The sequence below is a fragment of the Bombina bombina genome, chromosome 5 (genome assembly GCF_027579735.1).
Source record: "Bombina bombina isolate aBomBom1 chromosome 5, aBomBom1.pri, whole genome shotgun sequence".
Lineage (NCBI taxonomy): Eukaryota > Metazoa > Chordata > Amphibia > Anura > Bombinatoridae > Bombina > Bombina bombina.
The window spans coordinates 767005417-767025844 of NC_069503.1; the positions used below are offsets into that span (position 1 = coordinate 767005417).

General features: G+C 37.9%; 1 protein-coding gene and 1 pseudogene across 2 annotated transcripts in view; both read right to left on the bottom strand.

Annotated features, from left to right (window-relative positions):
• Window positions 1–20428, bottom strand: part of ZNF236 (zinc finger protein 236) — a 680094-nt gene that overhangs the window by 271397 nt on the left and 388269 nt on the right. The gene's annotated exons all lie outside the window — the stretch shown is intronic.
• LOC128660811 (RAC-beta serine/threonine-protein kinase A-like) lies at window positions 5304–8615 on the bottom strand (annotated as a pseudogene).

Consider the following 20428-nt stretch of genomic DNA (forward strand, 5'->3'; position numbering starts at 1 on the left):
GAAGTTCAGACTAAGTGCTATTGCATTGTCTTGTTATCTTGCATTTGTTGATTATGCAAATCTACTGTGTTGACTGGTCCTTTAAACATCGCCCTGACGTTATATTCAGAAAGGCCACCAATTTAAAGAATATCCTAGCGCCAAGCGAATTTAAATCAAAAACAGGTCCTCAGCAATACAACTTAAACAATGAAAAGCTATTAGGATTTTTTCCATGTCATGTATGCAAATCATGCAAATTTAGCACCAAAACCAAAAAGGTAAAATCTAATGTAACCCAGAAAGAACTGAAGATTAATGACACCATAAGATGCACTGACACCAATATAATCTATTTAATTCAATGCTCATGTAAACTACAGTACCTAGGTCAAACGGGGAGGAAACTGAAAGAAAGAATAAGAGAGCATATCAGATGCATAGAAAAAGAAAAAGACAATACCAGACTTTATGCCCACTTTAAAGAATTCCACAAAGGTAACGCAAATGACATGAAATTCTGGGGCATTAAGAAAATAAAGACAGATGGTAGAGGTGGAAATATGGAAAAGAAGCTACTATACCATGAAGCAGAATTGTTTTTCAAAATGAAAACTCTACACCCAAAAGGCCTCAATAGCGAACTAGACCTCAATGCAATTCTATAAGATAAATATCATAAAAACACACAAACACACCATTAAAACATATTGATGTAACATAATAAAACTACTCAAGAAAAAAAAAAAAGTATAAAGTTTTACAGTCTAAGGACACACCACTTGAAATTCAAACAAACACATAGGCTATTTTTTAAAGATAAAGATCATAAAAGCCATCACACTAACAAACCAAGTTGATTAAATACAATAGAATTCTAAAATAAAATATATATATATTTAAAATTACCACTTAGTTTTACAGTCTAAGGACACACAACTTGAAATTTTCATTTTTTTTTAAATTCCTACAATATTTTTAAAAATTCATACAAGAAGGCTAATCTCCCATCCGATAATACCAATATCCACAAAAACTAGAAAAACATTGGTACAACACACTCATTGGATCATGATAATCTAATACGCATAGCTATATATCGATTTAACATATTAGAAGATTATTAAAACACATGTATCTAAATATGGTCTAAAAGTACTATTTTGGATTCCATATAGTTCTTTACTATAGTTTTATATTCTCTTTTGGCCCTTCTAATTTTTATTCACCATTGGCCACGCTTTTAACTATACTTTATGGTTAAACATCCATACAACGATAAGTATAGACAAATTATTTCACTCTAATATTACGCTCTAATTACAGAAACCTTTTAACAATATCCTTTGTTATATAGAGTGATTAAAATAAACACTCTAAAAGTGATTGACATTAAGATATATAATATCTCTCTCTATTTTAAAAGAAATCATATAAAATGTTTATCGCTACATAAAGTCACCCTACTATATTATAACTAAGACCCAAGGATACCTATGTTATATAATAAAGCAGCATTTTAAATGTTCTTGAACTTTTTTTGATTTTTATGTATATCATCAATTAGTGATTTAATTGCTAAATTATAGAGGCTTTAAATAGCCTTGAATCCACACATCTGGTATCTTGTAAAAGGCTGTCCAGACGAAACGCGTTGATACCAGAGCACACCTGCAAAGGATTTGAGAAGACAAAGAGAATACCAGCTATACCCTGGTGAAATATTCAAGTTCCTACTTAGCGGCATATATTTAACCGCAAAGATCACATTGATAACTAGAATTCCTTTTTCTACTTATCCTACAAACTTTCTACTTATCCCACAACCACATTTCAGTACCCAGATCGGTCACTGACCGACATCAAAGAAACCTGGGAACAACGGACCGGAGAGGCACGCAAATATTCCACATCAGGAGGTCATCCAACAACCACACCATCGTGATAGGTCACTGACCGACAGACAAATCACAGAATAGAAAAACCGGAGATACTTAAAAAACATCAGCAAACGGTTAGCACCTAACCGCAACGAAGATCCCACCAAGAAATCCTTAAGAGCGCGATCGGTCACTGACCGACAAAGGACAAGATAACAAAGCGGCCACGGCAACTACACAAGCATTTATATAAAAGTGAATTTCCTCGAAGCAAACAGATAAGCCCACCTAACAAGAGGAAACCAAAGCGGCATTTATTTAACCGCCAGCAGCCCATATAGAACTGCCATCAGCAAATTATTGGCATAGCGGCGTTTATTTAACCGCAATCATCTCACAAAAGTGATATCAAACAGATACACTTTAAGGTACTAATTTGTATACTTGTATCACAGTGTGATAAAAATCGCACCAACATACCTCTACATTTGATATATAGTTACCTAAGATAAGATCTCAATTGCACAGCTGAACTTGAAACAAAGTATCCTATATGAACTATACAGCAACTATTGTCTTATCCACTATTAAATTGTATTTACAAACATTTTGTTAGAAATTACAACTTGTGATAAACCTATAACTGTATAAATTGCAAGATTTCAACAATATTATTTTAATTTAATTTTTATATATTCATATATTTTTATATATTACGTACATTTTATACATAGATACATAGAGACACCGGTGTCATTTTTTAAACTTTGAAGAAATTTGTAATAATATTTGTTTAATTGTACTTTTAGCTTCACTATTATTGGGTAAATTTACCGGAATCAAATAAAGTATAATATATATTTTTTTTAAAAAGTTTCAACATCCAATTTTTTCCATAAGAGAATATAAAATAGTACTTATCAAAACATTAACATATATTGAGCCCACATATTATCACACATATTTACAGTAAGACACATTGGGAATAGCAACTTGGTTTGCGCCACCTACCACAACTAACTATAACAAATGAACAATTCTCTCTTTAGAAGAGGCCATGACTGAAGAGCTCTGAAAATTGCACGGAGTTCCAAAATATTGATTGGTAATCGCACCTCCTGAGATTCCCAAACCCTTTGTGCTGTCAGAGACCCCCAAACAGCTCCCCAACCTGTCAGACTTGCATCTGTTGAAATCACAGTCCAGGTTGGAAGAACAAAAGAAGCCCCCTGAACTAAACGATGGTGATCTGTCCACCACGTCAGAGAGTGTCGTACAATCGGTTTTAAAGATATCAATTGATATATCTTTGTGTAATCCCTGCACCACTGGTTCAGCATACAGAGCTGAAGAGGTCGCATGTGAAAACGAGCAAAGGGGATCGCGTCCGATGCAGCAGTCATAAGACCTAGAATTTCCATGCATAAGGCTACCAAAGGGAATGATTGAGACTGAAGGTTTCGACAAGCTGAAACTAATTTTAGACGTCTCTTGTCTGTCAGAGACAGAGTCATGGACACTGAATCTATCTGGAAACCTAAAAAGGTTACCCTTGTCTGAGGAATCAATGAACTTTTCGGTAAATTGATCCTCCAACCATGATCTCGAAGAAACAATACGAGTCGATTCGTATGAGATTCTGCTAAATGTGAAGACTGAGCAAGTACCAAGATATCATCCAAATAAGGAAATACCACAATACCCTGTTCTCTGATTACGGACAGAAGGGCACCGAGAACCTTTGAAAAAATCCTTGGAGCTGTTGCTAGGCCAAATGGCAGAGCCACAAATTGGTAATGCTTGTCTAGGAAAGAGAATCTCAGAAACTGATAGTGATCTGGATGAATCGGAATATGCAGATATGCATCCTGTAAATCTATTGTGGACATATAATGCCCTTGCTGAACAAAAGGCAGAATAGTCCTTATAGTTACCATTTTGAATGTTGGTATCCTTACATAACGATTCAATATTTTTAGATCCAGAACTGGTCTGAAGGAATTCTCCTTCTTTGGTACAATGAAGAGATTTGAATAAAACCCCAGTCCCTGTTCCAGAACTGGAAATGGCATAATTACTCCAGCCAACTCTATATCTGAAACACATTTCAGAAATGCTTGAGCCTTCGCTGGATTTACTGGGACACGGGAAATAAAAAATCTCTTTGCAGGAGGCCTTATCTTGAAGCCAATTCTGTACCCGTCTGAAACAATGTTCTGAATCCAAAGATTGTGAATTGAATTGATCCAAATTTCTTTGAAAAAACGTAATCTGCCCCCTACCAGCTGAGCTGGAATGAGGGCCGCACCTTCATGTGGACTTGGGAGCTGGCTTTGGTTTTCTAAAAGGCTTGGATTTATTCCAGACTGGAGATGGTTTCCAAACTGATACCGCTCCTGTGGATGAAGGATCTGGCTTTTGTTCCTTATTGTGACGAAAGGAACGAAAACGATTATTAGACCTAAATTTACCTTTAGATTTTTTATCCTGTGGTAAAAAAGTTCCTTTCCCTCCAGTAACAGTTGAAATAATAGAATCCAACTGAGAACCAAATAATTTATTACCCTGGAAAGAAAGGGAAAGCAAAGTTGACTTAGAAGACATATCAGCATTCCAAGTCTTAAGCCATAAAGCTCTTCTAGCTAAAATAGCTAGAGACATATACCTGACATCAACCCTAATGATATCAAAGATGGCATCACAAGTAAAATTATTAGCATGTTGAAGAAGATTAACAATGCTATGAGAATTATGATCTGAAAAACAAAATCAATCCTAGGATTGAAGAAAGTGTACACTTGTTTAGCACTCTTTCCCTAACTAATGGTGGCTGTAATTGAACAGTATATAGGTATACTGGAGAGGAAGGTGTGCTTGGAGATTTTAAAATATAACCTTTATTGGGTAGTTTAAAATAAAAACACAAACAAAATAACACACATACAGTTAAGTTAAAAATACAGGTTTGGGTCAGTTGGTTTTTTAATAATAATGGATGAAAAGTTGTGGCATACACAAGGTGTGATTCAACTAGAATAATTCTTTATTCAAAGTATTAGGTAGAAGTCCAATAGGGAACTTATATTCTTAACAATTTTATTCTGTTGGTTGGAGCTTTGACCACTTTCTTGTGGACTTTGCTATATATTTTATATCTCTATTTCAAGGTGGGATCCCCGGTTATAATGCTTTTATGGATGAGAGCAAGCAGTTATCAGGTTGGTCCTATATATGGAATTGTATATGTCACTGTCTTGGGACTCTAGGTGAAAGTTTCTAATTACTTGTAAGATGCTTTATATCTTCTTGTATATTATACTATGCGTAGATTATTTGCATCAATTTTTTGGTCTTCCAATTTTTATTTTTTTTTATTTTATTTTTTTTTATGGAGGAAAAGCTGTTTATTTAAGTTTTACAAAAAATTAACAAAACAACTGAAACTTCAACTTTCAAGAGCATAAATGTTTAAAGTGTAGTTACATTATAAAGAGAACATTTTTAAATATTTTTTTAATTAACAATACAATTGTAAGTAAAATGTGTTTTTTTTTTTTGCTTTGTTCTTTTCTTAAATTTACAACCGCTTGATGCGGTCTTTTGGGAAGAAGACGGCTTGTCTGTCTAAATAGTTTGTCATTGTCCAAACCTAAAGCTTTTCCAAAGAACCACAAAATAATTCTCATAGAAATCAAACTTAAATTTGAAGGACTAAGGATGCAAATTATATTTAAAAATATATTTTAAACTACGAGCTTGTACTGTTGCTTCCAACATAAATACAGGAAGTAGACCAAGATGATTTCACTTCCAGCAATCCCATAAAACGAGAATTATTATTGCTTCGAAAAGGCGGAGGATTTTAACTCTTAACATCCTGGGATAAAAAGTGGCAAATGTCATCTGCACGGTAAAAAAAAATAAAAAAATATTTAGCCTCATTTAAACGGCTTATTCCACAGTTAAAGACAAAGGATTCTGGGAAGCGGAGTACAGTTCTTCTTTGAACTGATGTAGATGCTCAGTTTCTTAAAAGTCATATGATGAATAAAAAAGGCACCAGATTCCACAAGTATAATTACAGATTTCAAAGTTTACCTAATCTGTGCGAGGCCTCAAAAGTGGGGGGAAAATAACCAGAGAGAAAAAAGATTTATAATAGAACACACAACGTTAAAACTAGGAGAGATGGGAGGGAAATGTTACAAATTGCTCCTTTATTTCCAAGGGGGAAATATTTTTCCTTTTTAAAGCTTTAACTGTGTACGAAAAAAGAAAAAGTTGAAATTTTACTTTTTGACCTTAAACTTTGAAGTGAGAAAAAAAAAAAAAAAGCAGGTAAATGTGGATACATTCAGTTCTAGAAGCTTAATCACTTATTTGACTGGAAAGAAGTGACTAAAAAAGGTGCGTAAGCCCAATATATTTAAAAAAAAATTTAAAAAAAAATTACCATGGTCAGCCCTTTGGAAGTATCAAAGATTCATCTCTAGGCAGAAATACGAACTGTTGTAAAAATAAGCAATTCCTGGATTTTGAATGGCCAGGAACAAAAATCGGAGGGAAAAAAAAAGAAACCCATAAGAGTTTATACATTGTACCGGCCAAATAGGCAGCACCAATTAAATCCAACTGTCTCCTTACTCCCTAATGTGACTAGTAACTAGTTTGGTGATATTTTTCACCCTTTTTTTCTATGTCTTGGTACCGTTATGATCACAGGGCTTGGAGAGCGGGGAGAAAAACAAACAAACAAAAAAACTGGTGGCTCTGCAGCGAGAGTCTGACACAGGAAAGGCCGGATGCAGTGAGTTCTGGGATAGCTACTGATTGCCTGTTTTGTGCGGTGTCACTACCCACACTCTATGGCTTACTATCTCTGCCATGGGCAGTGGCAGTCAACTGCATTACAATCTATCAAAAGTTATTAATTTTGCTGTGACTAGTTCCTCAGGTATCCCCATATACCTCTGAAGACGTTCATTCTCTTAACATTAGAGGACGGTTAAACTTATTTGACTTGCATTCCCCGTTCTGACAAAGGGGGCGAGCACAATTCCTTCTTTCAGATGAAAGTCTTAAGTTTTTCGTTTGCTCCGTTGCCCCTCTTTGGTGTGGGAGTTCCGCTTACTCCCTTATGCTCGAGGAGTATGAAAACTGGGGAAAGTGGGTGCGATCTTCAGGGTCAAAGGAATCAAGATTATTACATCTGTCAGGAGGTGTGACTGTTATAGTCTGGGCCGTAAATTCATCATCGAAATATCTGGTGTCGATTTCTGAAGTCACTTGTGGCTTAAAGGGTGGGATCAACTTTCTGTCAGTTACATCTTGCCAGTTGATAGAAGTGAAAAATCGATGCGCCATCACTTCCTGAGCATCATTGGGGCCTCCCCCTAGCCTCTGTTTTGGATCCTTCTTTAGGAGTCCGGCCAGCAGCGACTTAGCCTCTGGACTCAATGTACGGGGGAAGCGGATTTCCTCCATTAAAATTAGCTCAAATAGCCTTTCATGATCTTGGTTGTAGAAGGGGAGTCTGCCACACATCATCTCGTACATCACTACCCCCAGACCCCACCAATCAACAGCACGCCCATAATCGTTGTCTTCTAGGACCTCTGGCGCCTAATACTCTGGCGTGCCACAGAAAGTTCTCATGGTAGCCCCGTCTGTAATTCCTTCCTTGCAGAGGCCAAAGTCTGTGATCTTTATGTGCCCATCCTTATCCAGCATAAGATTTTCCAGCTTGATATCTCTATAGACTACATTTCTAGAATGGAGATACTCCAGGGCCGATACGATCTCTGCTCCATAAAATCGGGCACGGTCCTCTGTGAAAACACGTTCACGAGAGAGGTGGAAAAAGAGCTCGCCTCCATTAGCATATTCCATAACAAAGCAGAGCCTGTCACTTGTTTGAAATGCGTATTTCAAAGCCGTTAGGAAGGGATGCCGTGTGTTTTAAAGGACTTTGCTTTCTGTAACCGTATGAGCAACTTCATCCTTTGCGATGATCACTTCCTTTCTTAAAATTTTCATGGCATAATAGCGACCCGTTGCTTTCTCACGGACAAGGATAACTTTCCCGAAAGTTCCTTTACCCAGCAGTTTGAGGTAGTCAAAATCATTCATGGTCACTTTGGGGCGTCCTTTGGACACAGCTAAATCCATTTCTTCTGTGACAGTGGTGTCGCTGGGAGAGCACTTAAAATCCATGGCTTCATCGTCTTCCTCTGCTTCTTGGTTTTTCAGGCCACTGTTTGGATCGCTCTCATCCACTCTTCCCTTTCTTCATCAGAGTCCACATGGAACGTTCTTTCTATTACAGTTGTCCACTGTAAGCACCGGATGACAAATGTGTTGGGCCGGGGACGCTCCGTCTTCATGAGCTGACATTCACCAACAGAGAAGTTATTGAGAAAAGGAAGGGTCAAGCTCTGCTCGGACGTTTCTGGCTTCTCCTTGTACCCAATAAACGAGCCATCGCTCTTCAAGAGAAAGTAACGAGGTCTCCACGTCTTGATGTATTCCCCTCTTTTCTGAAGCCATCCTTCTTTAACCACCATCACCTCGTTCATGATGACTTAATAAGCAGCAACGACCTTTGACCAAATTGCGTCCTTGGAGTATTAAGGGCTAAAGAAAAATGGCAGCTCCAAGGGGTCAGGCTCCTCTCTCTCGATCGTTGCCCGCAATCATGTCTCCCTACTACCGACACCCGCAGGTCCACCAGAGAATGGAGGCCGCGACACACGCCCACTTCCGCCCCTGGTCTTCCAATTTTATTCCTAGTGTCTAGTATATTGTTCCATATATCTGAGACATTGTGAACTGCTATAGTAATGAATGCAGTACAGTGTTCCCCTTAGGGTAGGTAATACAAACAGTCTATAAACGTATTTAAAGTGATGAACTTTTGTCTGCTACTGTTGGATCTTCTGTATATACATGCTACAGATGTATATCTTAAGTATGTTTAAAGAAAATATCAACTGGGCTATCAAGTCTGTTTGAGAGTTTGCCACTGGTAAAGAGCTAGGTTAATCTAAGAGTTCTTGTTTCCTTTTGTTTCCCCATAAAGCTTTTTCTATTCTCTTGGCATAGATTTTAATCAATTGAGTTTTCTAAGTTGAGAAGTTACTTTGTATCTGGCCAGGTAGAAAGTGAACTACTAGATTCGCCAAGTGAAAAAATGTTAATGTATCATTGCAACTTAGCTCAACTTAAAGATTATCCTTTGATTTAGCACAATTTGTATTTTCTCAATTTTATATTGTATGTTCAATATTATGGTACAATGTCTGGACAGAGTTTCTTTTACATTACTTTGTATTTGAATCACTTTCTGATGATAATATTTAAAATAGACTGTTAGGTAGTTAAATAGCAGGAAACACTGGCTGAATTGTTCTTGTGTTTCACTACTATATGATAGTGTTTTGCAGGTAACTTCTTACTGTTGTTTAAATGATATAGACGTAGAGAATTATGATCTGTTACTTGTTGCGCTAAAGCTTCTAACCAAAAAGTTGAGGCTGCAGCAACATCCGCTAAAGATATAGCAGGTTTAAGAAGATTACCTGAACATAAGTAAGCTTTTCTTAGAAAGGATTCAATCTTCCTATCTAAAGGATCCTTAAAGGAAGTACTATCTGCCGTAGGAATAGTAGTACGTTTAGCAAGAGTAGAGACAGCCCCATCAACCTTAGGGATTTTGTCCCAAAATTCTAATCTGTCAAATGGCACAGGATATAATTGCTTAAAACGTTTAGAAGGAGTAAATGAATTACCCAAATTATTCCATTCCCTGGAGATTACTTCAGAAATAGCATCAGGGACAGGAAAAACTTCTGGAATAACTACAGGAGATTTAAAAACCTTATTTAAACGTTTAGATTTAGTATCAAGAGGACCAGAATCCTCTATTTCTAATGCAATTAAGACTTCTTTAAGTAAAGAACGAATAAATTCCATTTTAAATAAATATGAAGATTTATCAGCATCAACCTCTGAAACAGAATCCTCTGAACCAGAGGAATCATTATCAGAATCAGAATGATGTTCATTTAAAAATTCATCTGAAAAATGAGAAGTTTTAAAAGACCTTTTACGTTTACTAGAAGGAGGAATAACAGACATAGCCTTCTTAATGGATTTAGAAACAAAATCTCTTATGTTAACAGGATGAGTATTAGATGTTGATGGAGCAACAACAGGTAATGTAACATTACTAAAAGCGATTTTCCAGAAGTATCTTCTGACTCAAGGTCAATCTGGGACATCTTGCAATATGTAATAAAAAAAACAACATATAAAGCAAAATTGATCAAATTCCTTAAATGACAGTTTCAGGAATGGGAAAAAATGCCAGTGAATAAGCTTCTAGCAACCAGAAGCAATAAACAATGAGACTTAAATAATGTGGAGACAATAGTGACGCCCATATTTTTTAGTGCCAAAAAAGACGCCCACATTATTTGGCGCCTAAATGCTTTTGGCGCCAAAAATGACGCCACATCCGGAACGCCAACACTTTTGTCGCAAAAAAAGTCAAAAAATGACGCGACACGTATGACGGCGGAAACAAGAAAAAAAATGTTTGCGCCAAAAAAGTCCGCGCCAAGAATGATGCAATAAAATGAAGCATTTTCAGTCCCCGCGAGCCTAACAGCCCACAGGGAAAAAAAAGTCAAATTTTAAGGTAAGTAAAAAATTGATTTATTCATATGCATTATCCCAAATATGAAACTGACTGTCTGAAATAAGGAACGTTGAACATCCTGAGTCAAGGCAAATAAATGTTTGAACACATATATTTAGAACTTTATATAAAAGCGCCCAACCATAGCTTAGAGTGTCAAAGAAAATAAGACTTACTTACCCCAGGACACTCATCTACATGTAGTAGAAAGCCAAACCAGTACTGAAACGAGAATCAGTAGAGGTAATGGTATACATAAGAGTATATCGTCGATCTGAAAAGGGAGGAAAGAGATGAATCTCTATGACCGATAACAGAGAACCTATGAAATAGACCACGTAGAAGGAGATCATTGAATTCAAATAGGTAATACTCTCCTCACATCCCTCTGACATTCATTGCACGCTGAGAGGAAAACCGTGCTCCAACCTGCTGCGGAGCGCATATCAACGTAGAATCTAGCACAAACTTACTTCACCACCTCCATAGGAGGCAAAGTTTGTAAAACTGATTTGTGGGTGTGGTGAGGGGTGTATTTATAGGCATTTTGAGGTTTGGGAAACTTTGCCCCTCCTGGTAGGAATGTATATCTCATACGTCACTAGCTCATGGACTCTTGCTAGTTACATGAAAGAAATAAGTATTTGGTCAATATCAAAAGTTCATCTCAATACTTTGTTATATATCCTTTGTTGGCAATGACAGAGGTCAAACGTTTTCTGTAAGTCTTCACAAGGTTGTCACACACTGTTGCTGGCAATGCTGGTATGTTGGCCCATTCCTGCATGCAGATCACCTCTAAAGCAGTGATGTTTTGGGGCTGTCGCTGGGCAACCCGGACTTTCAACTCCCTCCAAAGGTTTTCTATGGGATTGAGATCTGGAGACTGGCTAGGCCACTCCAGGACCTTGAAATGCTTCTTACGAAGCCACTCCTTTGTTGCCCGGGCGGTGTGTTTAGGATCATTGTCATGCTGAAAGACCCAGCCACGTTTCATCTTTTGAGGTTTGCACTTAAAATCTCACGATACATGGCCCCATTCATTCTTTCATGTACACGAATCAGTCACCCTGTTCCCTTTGCAGAGAAACAGCCCCAAAGCATGATGTTGCCACCCCCATGCTTCACAGTAGGTATGGTGTTCTTTGGTTGCAACTCAGCATTCTCTCTCCTCCAAACATGACGAGTTGTGTTTCTACCAAACAGTTCTACTTTGGTTTCATTTGGGATCTGGGATCATCCAAATGCTCTCTAGCATACTTCAGATGGGCCCAGACATGTACTGGCTTAAGCAGGGGGACACATCTGACACTGCAGGATCTGAGTCTATGGCGGCGTAGTGTGTTACAGCTCTCTGCAGGTCATTCACTAGGTCCCCCCATGTGGTTCTGGGATGTTTGCTCACCGTTCTTGTGATCATTTTGACCCCACGGGGTGAGATCTTGCGTGGAGCCCCAGATCAAGGGAGATTATCAGTGGTCTTGTATGTCTTCCATTTTCTAATTATTACTCCCACAGTTGATTTCTTCACACCAAGATGCTTGCCTATTGCAGATTAAGTCTTCCCAGCCTGGTGCAGGTCTACAATTTTGTTTCTGGTGTCCTTCGACAGGTCTTTGGTCTTCACCATAGTGGAGTTTGGAGTGTGACTGTTTGAGGTTGTGGACAGGTGTCTTTTATACTGATAACAAGTTCAAACAGGTGCCATTAATACAGGTAATGAGTGGAGGACAGAGGAGCCTCTTAAAGAAGAAGATACAGGTCTGTGAGAGCCAGAAATCTTGCTTGTTTGTAGGTGACCAAATACTTATTTTCCACCCTAATATGCAAATAAATTCTTTCCAAATCAGACAATGCAATTGTCTGGATTTGTTTCCACATTTTGACTCTCATAGTTGAGGTATACCTATGATGAAAATTACAGGCCTCTCATCTTCTTAAGTGGGAGAACTTGCACAATTGGTGGCTGACTAAATACTTTTTTGCCCCACTGTATATACACAGTATATATATAGCTATATACCATACAAAGAAGGGCTCATGTTATAGATACAACAAGCCAAAGAGTGACACAGGCTGCACAAAAACAGTTTATTTAAGGTTTAAAACAGCGGAAGACAAGTACAGTGGAGTAGTGTTAATCTTAGTGATTATAGTCTGTCCAAGGCAAAGGAGTTATTAATGTCACATTTTGTCACATCACATGTCCCAGGGGATTTGGAAACAGATATTGAATTGTAAAAGATACAGAGACTTTTATTAAACAGAAATTTGGACTGTCTGGAATTAACAGATCTGGTTTTAGGCTTACTAGAGACTTTTCCAGTAATAATGCAAGCACAGCTACTTTATGTAGGAGGGTGAAGGATGACATTTTGTCCTTTTCAAGGAGATGTTTTTTAATTTGACTACATCAGAATTGGATGCCCTAAACTCATTAAAAATAATAATAGTATAGTGATAAGGGGGCTGACAAGGGTGGTGTCATCTGCACCTCCTTCCATGTTGGTAATATACAAAAGACCAGTGGACTACTGGGGAGTGTGTACATATATAGCACTCAACAACATGAAGGTGTAGTAGTATCAGTGGGAAAAAGCAATAACATTGCAGCATCCGGAATGAGGAAGTTAAAACTTAACTTTTATTGATTTTGTTGGTAAAGGAAAAATAGTGAAATAAAAACACAAGGGCAAGGCCACCTTGTGCCATTGTTTGGGTCAACTGAAAGGTGTAAGTCATATACATATGATATACCTGTGCATAGCAGATAACACTGCCTTATTCACTGTTGGTCTGTCTATGGGTACCAATTAGAGAATTAACGGGGAATGAAATTCACATCTCCCACAAGGTGTAGTGTTACCGAATAATATTCTGCAATAAGAAATGAATACCCTAGGGTATCAAGGGAGAGGGTGTGGAAAGTGTGCTCACGTAAATTAAGTTCAAAATAATCTCACAGTAAAAATGCCTGGATGTATTAGGCAACAATGACAAATTAATGGCCCCAAAGTGCATCAATTACCAATAATAGGATATGAGGCAAGAAAGTGTTTGCACAACACTCTGGGTGAGAATGCCGTAAATATACTTAAATCAAATGAGTCATGAAATACTGGGGTCAGATTCAAGAGAGCTGCGTATGCAATGACAGGCTATAGTTTCTATAATTAATTTCGTATCGTGCCTGCTGCCGGTTGGCAACACCAATCAATAATGGCTAGCATCCCTAGGTAATATGATAATGTATGATTCATATTACAACAATATGATTTCCCCTCAGTAGGTCAAAGTCGAAGTGGTATTGTAACTAAAATAAGTAAATATTCTATACTATACAGCAATCCGGTATAAAAATGCAGCAAGACTAGTGTGCACAAGGCTAAAGGTAAGTAAGAGAGTAAAATGGTCACGGCCGGAATACCGGTAAGAGCATATAATGAAATAAGTCAGATCTATACTGAGAAATAAAACCGAAACGGGCAGACAGACTGGACTAATAATTACCCATAGCAATTATCGGATATTAAACTGAAGTAATATGAAGACAGGTATTTCCATCAAGGAATCATTAGCTATTGAGTATCGTGTTAGGCTCAAGGTAATATATATCAACAATTCATTCATTCAATTTTCACCTAACCTGAGTAAAAACTATTACTACGGTGACACCATTTGTCAGCCAAATGCAAATGTAATATTAACCAAAACAACTACTAATATATCTGTAGGTTACAGGTGTAATGGCCCATGCAAGTTAAAAAGTATGTTAAGAGTCAGGAGAGAGACAACTATGTCCCTACTCCCCCGCCTCTGATCCGGATATTTATAGGTTGAAAGGCTAAATGAAGAAGCAATCCAATAGGTTGAGATGTATACTGACAGCCGATTAGTCAGTAAGGGGGGCGTGATAGCCCTGTTGTGTACGCTGTGTCTTCTACCATATGGAGGTTGCTAGATAACCATAAGCGTGCATGTAGTGATTCATCATGTGGGTAAATGAGGAGTAATATTTCTGGGAATCAAATAAGAAAACTGATACACAAAGAATAGCCTATAGTGGTATAAATACATAATGACAGACTTGGAATTGCGCTATGACGATCATGGGTGGTACGCAATCTCTGCATATTATTGCTGTTAAACCATACAACAAGTTAGGAGATTTAAGTAACCAAAACTCACATCCATCTTTGTGGGAATTCTTGTATGGACAGACACACGGGTTGGTTTCAAAGAATAGGAGGGGGCCATCCATGATATAGTTATGATGAAACATGTAGGATATAAAGCGGGGGAGTCTTAAATTATATAAAATAGCACCTCAAAATTATATTAGACCATACATAGGTTATGTAGGAGTGTATATAGAAAGCAATAATGTGAATTAAATGTCAAAGTAGTGGTCCTATCCCTAATGACCAAAAATGTTTATAAAGTGAAAGGAGAAAGCGGTATCTCCTGAATAATATAAAGGTCATCGGGACCTTCTACTTTTGTAATTTCCTTTGATAAAGCAGTTTGTGAAACATGTTAGGGGGAGTAGGGACATAGTTGTCTCTCTCCTGACTCTTAACATACTTTTTAACTTGCATGGGCCATTACACCTGTAACCTACAGATATATTAGTAGTTGTTTTGGTTAATACTAAATTTGCATTTGGCTGACAAATGGTGTCGCCGTAGTAATAGCTTTTACTCAGGTTAGGTGCAAATACATGAATTGTTGATATATACCACCATTACCTTGAGCCTAACACGATACTCAGTAGCTAATGATTCCTTGATGGAAATACCTGTCTTCATATTACTTCAGTTTAATATCCGATAATTGCTATGCGTAATTATTAGTCCAGTCTGTTTGCCCGTTTCGGTTTTATTTCTCAGTATAGATCTGACTTATTTCATTATATGCTCTAACCGGTATTCCGGCCGTGACCATTTAACTCTCTTACTTACCTTTAGCCTTGTGCACACTAGTCTTGCTGCATTTTTATACCGGATTGCTGTATAGTATAGAATATTTACTTATTTTAGTTACAATACCACTTCAACTTTGACCTACTGAGGGGAAATCATATTGTTGTAATATGAATCATACATTATCATATTACCTAGGGATGCTAGCCATCATTGATTGGTAGTGGCAACCGGCAGCAGACACAATACAAAATTATTTATAGAAACTATAGCCTGTCAATGCATACGCAGCTCTCTTGAATTTGACCCCAGTATTTCATGACTCATTTGATTTAAGTATATTTATGGCATTCTCACCCAGAGTGTTGTGCAAACACTTTCTTGCCTCATATCCTATTATTGGTAATTGATGCACTTTGGGGCCATTAATTTGTCATTGTTGCCTAATACATCCAGGCATTTTTACTGTGAGATTATTTTGAACTTAATTTACGTGAGCACACTTTCCACATCCTCTCCCTTGATACCCTATGGTATTAATTTCTTATTGCAGAATATTATTTGGTAACACTACACCTTGTGGGAGATGTGAATTTCATGCCCCGTTAATTCTGGGATTGGTACCCATAGACAGACCAACAGTATATAAGGCAGTGTTATCTGCTATGCACAGGTATATCATATGTATACGACTTACACCTTTCAGTTGACCCAAACAACGGTACTTAGGAGTACAGGTGGCCTTGCCCTTGTGTTTTTATTTCACTATTTTTCCTTTACCAACAAAATCAATAAAAGTTAAAGGGACAGTCTAGTATAAATTAAACTTTCATTATTCAGATAGGACTTTTAATTTTAATCAAATTTCCAATTTACTTTTATCATCAAATTTGATTTTTTTCTCTTGGTATTCTTAGTTTAAACTACACATAGGTAGGCTCATATGCTAATTTCAAAGCCTTTGAGGGCTGCCTCTTATCACATGCTTTTTAAATCTCTTTTTAACACAAAGAGACAGAAAGTACATGTGGGCCATATAGATAACACTGTGTTCAGGCACAAGGGGTTATTTAAGATTTAGCACAAAACAATGCTAAATTTAAGACAATAGATAATAAACAGTCACAGTCATGTGATCAGGGGGCTGGAAGAAGGTTCCTAGATACAAGGTAATCACAGAGGTAAAAAGTATATTAATATAACTGTGTTGGTTATGCAAAACCCGGGAATGGGTAATAAAGGGATTATCTATCTTTTAAAACAATAACAATTCTATGGTAGACTGTCCCTTTAAGTTTTAACTTCCTCATTCCGGATGCTACAATGTTATTACTTTTTCCCACTGATACTACTCCACCTTCATGTTGTTGAGTGCTATATATGTACACACTCCCCAGTAGTCCACTGGTCTTTCGTGTAAACAGTTTCTTTTGGTGTACAGCACCCACCTTAGATATTACTATGATGTAGTTTAGTTACTATATACAGTAATATTTAATTTTGATCTTACATAGTTAGGCAACAACATATGTAGTGCCATCGTTGCTTCTCTCTTTTCTTCTTAATCATGTTGGTAATATGCGGAGCTCCAAGTAATCCAAGTGCAAGTGATATCTTGGTGATAATGTGTCCAGTGTAGGGTGCAGACTTCTCTGATGTCCAGATGGTTGGTATCTGTTTTCCAGTTGTGGGTGCAGCAATGGGTAATATAATGTTCACAGTAGAGCGCACTCCCACCTTCAAGATCAACTACCAGGGTGCAGTCAAGCAAGATAACATTTCCAAAGAGGCATGCACTCGCTGGATTTGTGCAAAAAGTGCTTTATTGGCACATAGGAAAATCAGTGATGTTCCGGGGATCAATCACCCCTTCATCAGACTAGGTGAAATTGTGAAAAACAAATAGTGTATAAACAAGTGTCATCATGTGAGTCATATACCTAATCGACAAAAATAATTACATAAATTCTGTACCAATCAGTACAATAAGTGAACAAACTTAGACTAATCCACTTACACAGGGCTGTAAAAGTGCACAAAATAAATTAATTAATGTGTTCATATAATATGTTACATAGGAGCTCTCTCCTTCATAGTTATATATTTGTTTGATAGTGATTAACGGATATAACATAGATCTATGTATTCAACATTCACACATATATATATATATATATATATATATAGAAATTTGTTATTGGTATGTGCACTCTCACCATCAAACCGCAACTTGCCAGGGTGCTGTAGCCAGGTATTGTAGGAAATGAAAAGATGAAAGCACTCACTGGACTATGGACAACAGTGTCAATAAAATATCGTTTATTGTGACGTTTCGGGACCAACAGCGTCCCTTCTTCTGACAAGCAACAAGTGAAAACAGACAAACATATAAAGGCCCCTAAACCACTCCCCATAGTGAACTACCAATCCCAATGTGCCGTGTGCAAAAGTAAGTGAGCCGTGTGCAAAACCGGCAATGGTCTCCGTGTTATAATTTCAAATACACATAAATCTTGTTCAAACTTATTAAAGGTGTACATTGAATCATGCCTATCAATATGTCATAGTGTTTGTGTGTTGTTAATAACTGAAAAACTGTATCCGATCATACACATGCTCAATGTCTAACATAGTGCGTTAAACCTAATAGAAAGGTAAATAAAACCTGATAGGCGTAGATCACACGCCCCTATTGTGTGATAGGCTCAGCACATATGCCTCACAAGCACACACCTTCCAAAGAATCACAAGCCAACCGCGATAGCCACCCATGTAAACAACCGACCTGATTGGCTACATGTGACCAAACAGCCCCGCTGTCAATAGCGGTGGCGAAACTACTAGTCTAATGGTTGTCATGGTTCCCACCGACAGGTCCCCCTGCTGCATATCATTGCATAACAGCCCCACATACCTCTCATTGTGCACATTCTGAGTCCTACACGAACCGCATAACGTTGAACCGGCATTGCTCACAACTTACACCCTACGCCGTAACCACCATTGCCTTATCGCATAGTTGCTATGGAAACCCGTATGCAAAGCACAGATCCCGATTGCGGCTGTATGTTGTGCCTCCTCGTCACAACCCGTATGCAAAGCACAGATCCCGATTGCGGCTGTATGTTGTGCCTCCTCATCACAACATCCATGTTCACAAATCGCTATTCATTATATCACCAGCCGCCATTATCCTGATATAATGGTTACTATGGTAACCTGTATACACCACTAGTCTCGAATGTGACTAACAACCAAGAGCTCTATGCTTGTGTGCTTGTAATATGCGTGAATGGGTAATAATGAATAATATCATACCCAATTAAGTATCAGCATCAGAATGAACAACTGCTCTTTCTGTCCACCTCAGAGAGCCAACAGGACAACCACAGCACCTGTCAAGACAAAACATTCTCCACATTAGAGGGACCAATCAGAAACACAGTGTGCTATGATCCTGCCAACCATCTGTCACAGATGGTGCTTGCCGTCGGACCACCCTATTTAAAACCATATATACAATACCCACTAATAATGGTGATAAATAAAATAATAAAATAATCTAATACTATTCAAACATGTAGAATAACTCGAAAACACACACCCCCTAAGTGTCAAACCCTCTAAGAACACGTCAGGGATGTACCCACCCCACTCGGGGGGCTACATCTCAAACTCCTTATGTATAAGAACTGACCACCTATGGAAAAAATATATATAAGTCCGTACACCAATATAAAAGTACTAACAATATTGATCATGGTGTACCCGTATGTATCCTAAAATAATCCAAAGCAAACAAAATCTTACATCCCCCTATATACCTCATATAAAATAACTTACCCAATCATATCCAGACGTCCAAAGTGATAGACACTGATCACCATACTTTTATCGCAACTATTGTCAAATCCATTGAGCATGTATAGAAAGCATACCAGTTACAGACAAAACCAAAGGTTGAAAGTGTAACCAGAGTGATGAAGCAAGATTAAAAACAAATAAAAACATAGCACCCCTCAACTAATAGCAATTTCCCAATAAAACATCTAACATATGAAAATCATGGAACACCATGGAAAGAAATTTCAACTCCAAAAGGGAGAAGTAACTCAAGAGTAGAAAGTAGACTCTCATTAATTAGCGATACACACAGTATCGCCCGCCCCCATGGGCATAGATCCAATGAATCAATGGACTCTCACAACACTGTATCAATGGACTCTCACAGCACATATCCATTATAGAAAGTTCTGCCACCCCGTCTGGATATTTAAACCTCTTGGGGCCAATGTACATAATTCATGTATCCAGCGTGCTTCTTTTCTCAGAAGGATCTTGGCTCGGTTTCCACCTCTGCGTAGGGCTGGCACGTGGTCAATTATTCTGAAGCGTAGGTCGCTCACAGTATGTCCTGCTTCAAGAAAGTGGCGAGCCACCGGATGTTCTGCCTTTCCCGTGTTAATTGCCGATCTAATGCTTGAACGGTGATTCGCCATCCTCACTCTGGCGTCATCCGTCGTCTTGCCAGTGTAAAATTTCCCACAAGGGCAATTAAGTAGGTATACGATGAATTGGGTTGTACATGTCAGGTAATATTTTATCTGATATCTTTTACGACAATCAGGATGTTGAAATGTCGTGCCAGTGTGCATACTGTTGCAAGTAACACAACTAATGCATTTGTAGCATCCAATTTTTCTCTTGAGCCATGTCTGTTTCTCATTTTTTATAGGGATATCAGTCTTAACCAGGAAGTCTCGTAGACTCCTACCCCTACGGTATGCCAGCCGTGGTGCTGCCCATTCAGTGAATGGTAGTGTGGGGTCACTCTGGAGAATCTTCCATTCTTCCTTTATTGCTTTGGCAATCTGATGCTGGTCTGGATTGTACGTGGTCACAAACGTGAGTTGGCGAGTTGGTGTACTTGTGGTACTTTGTTCTTGTTG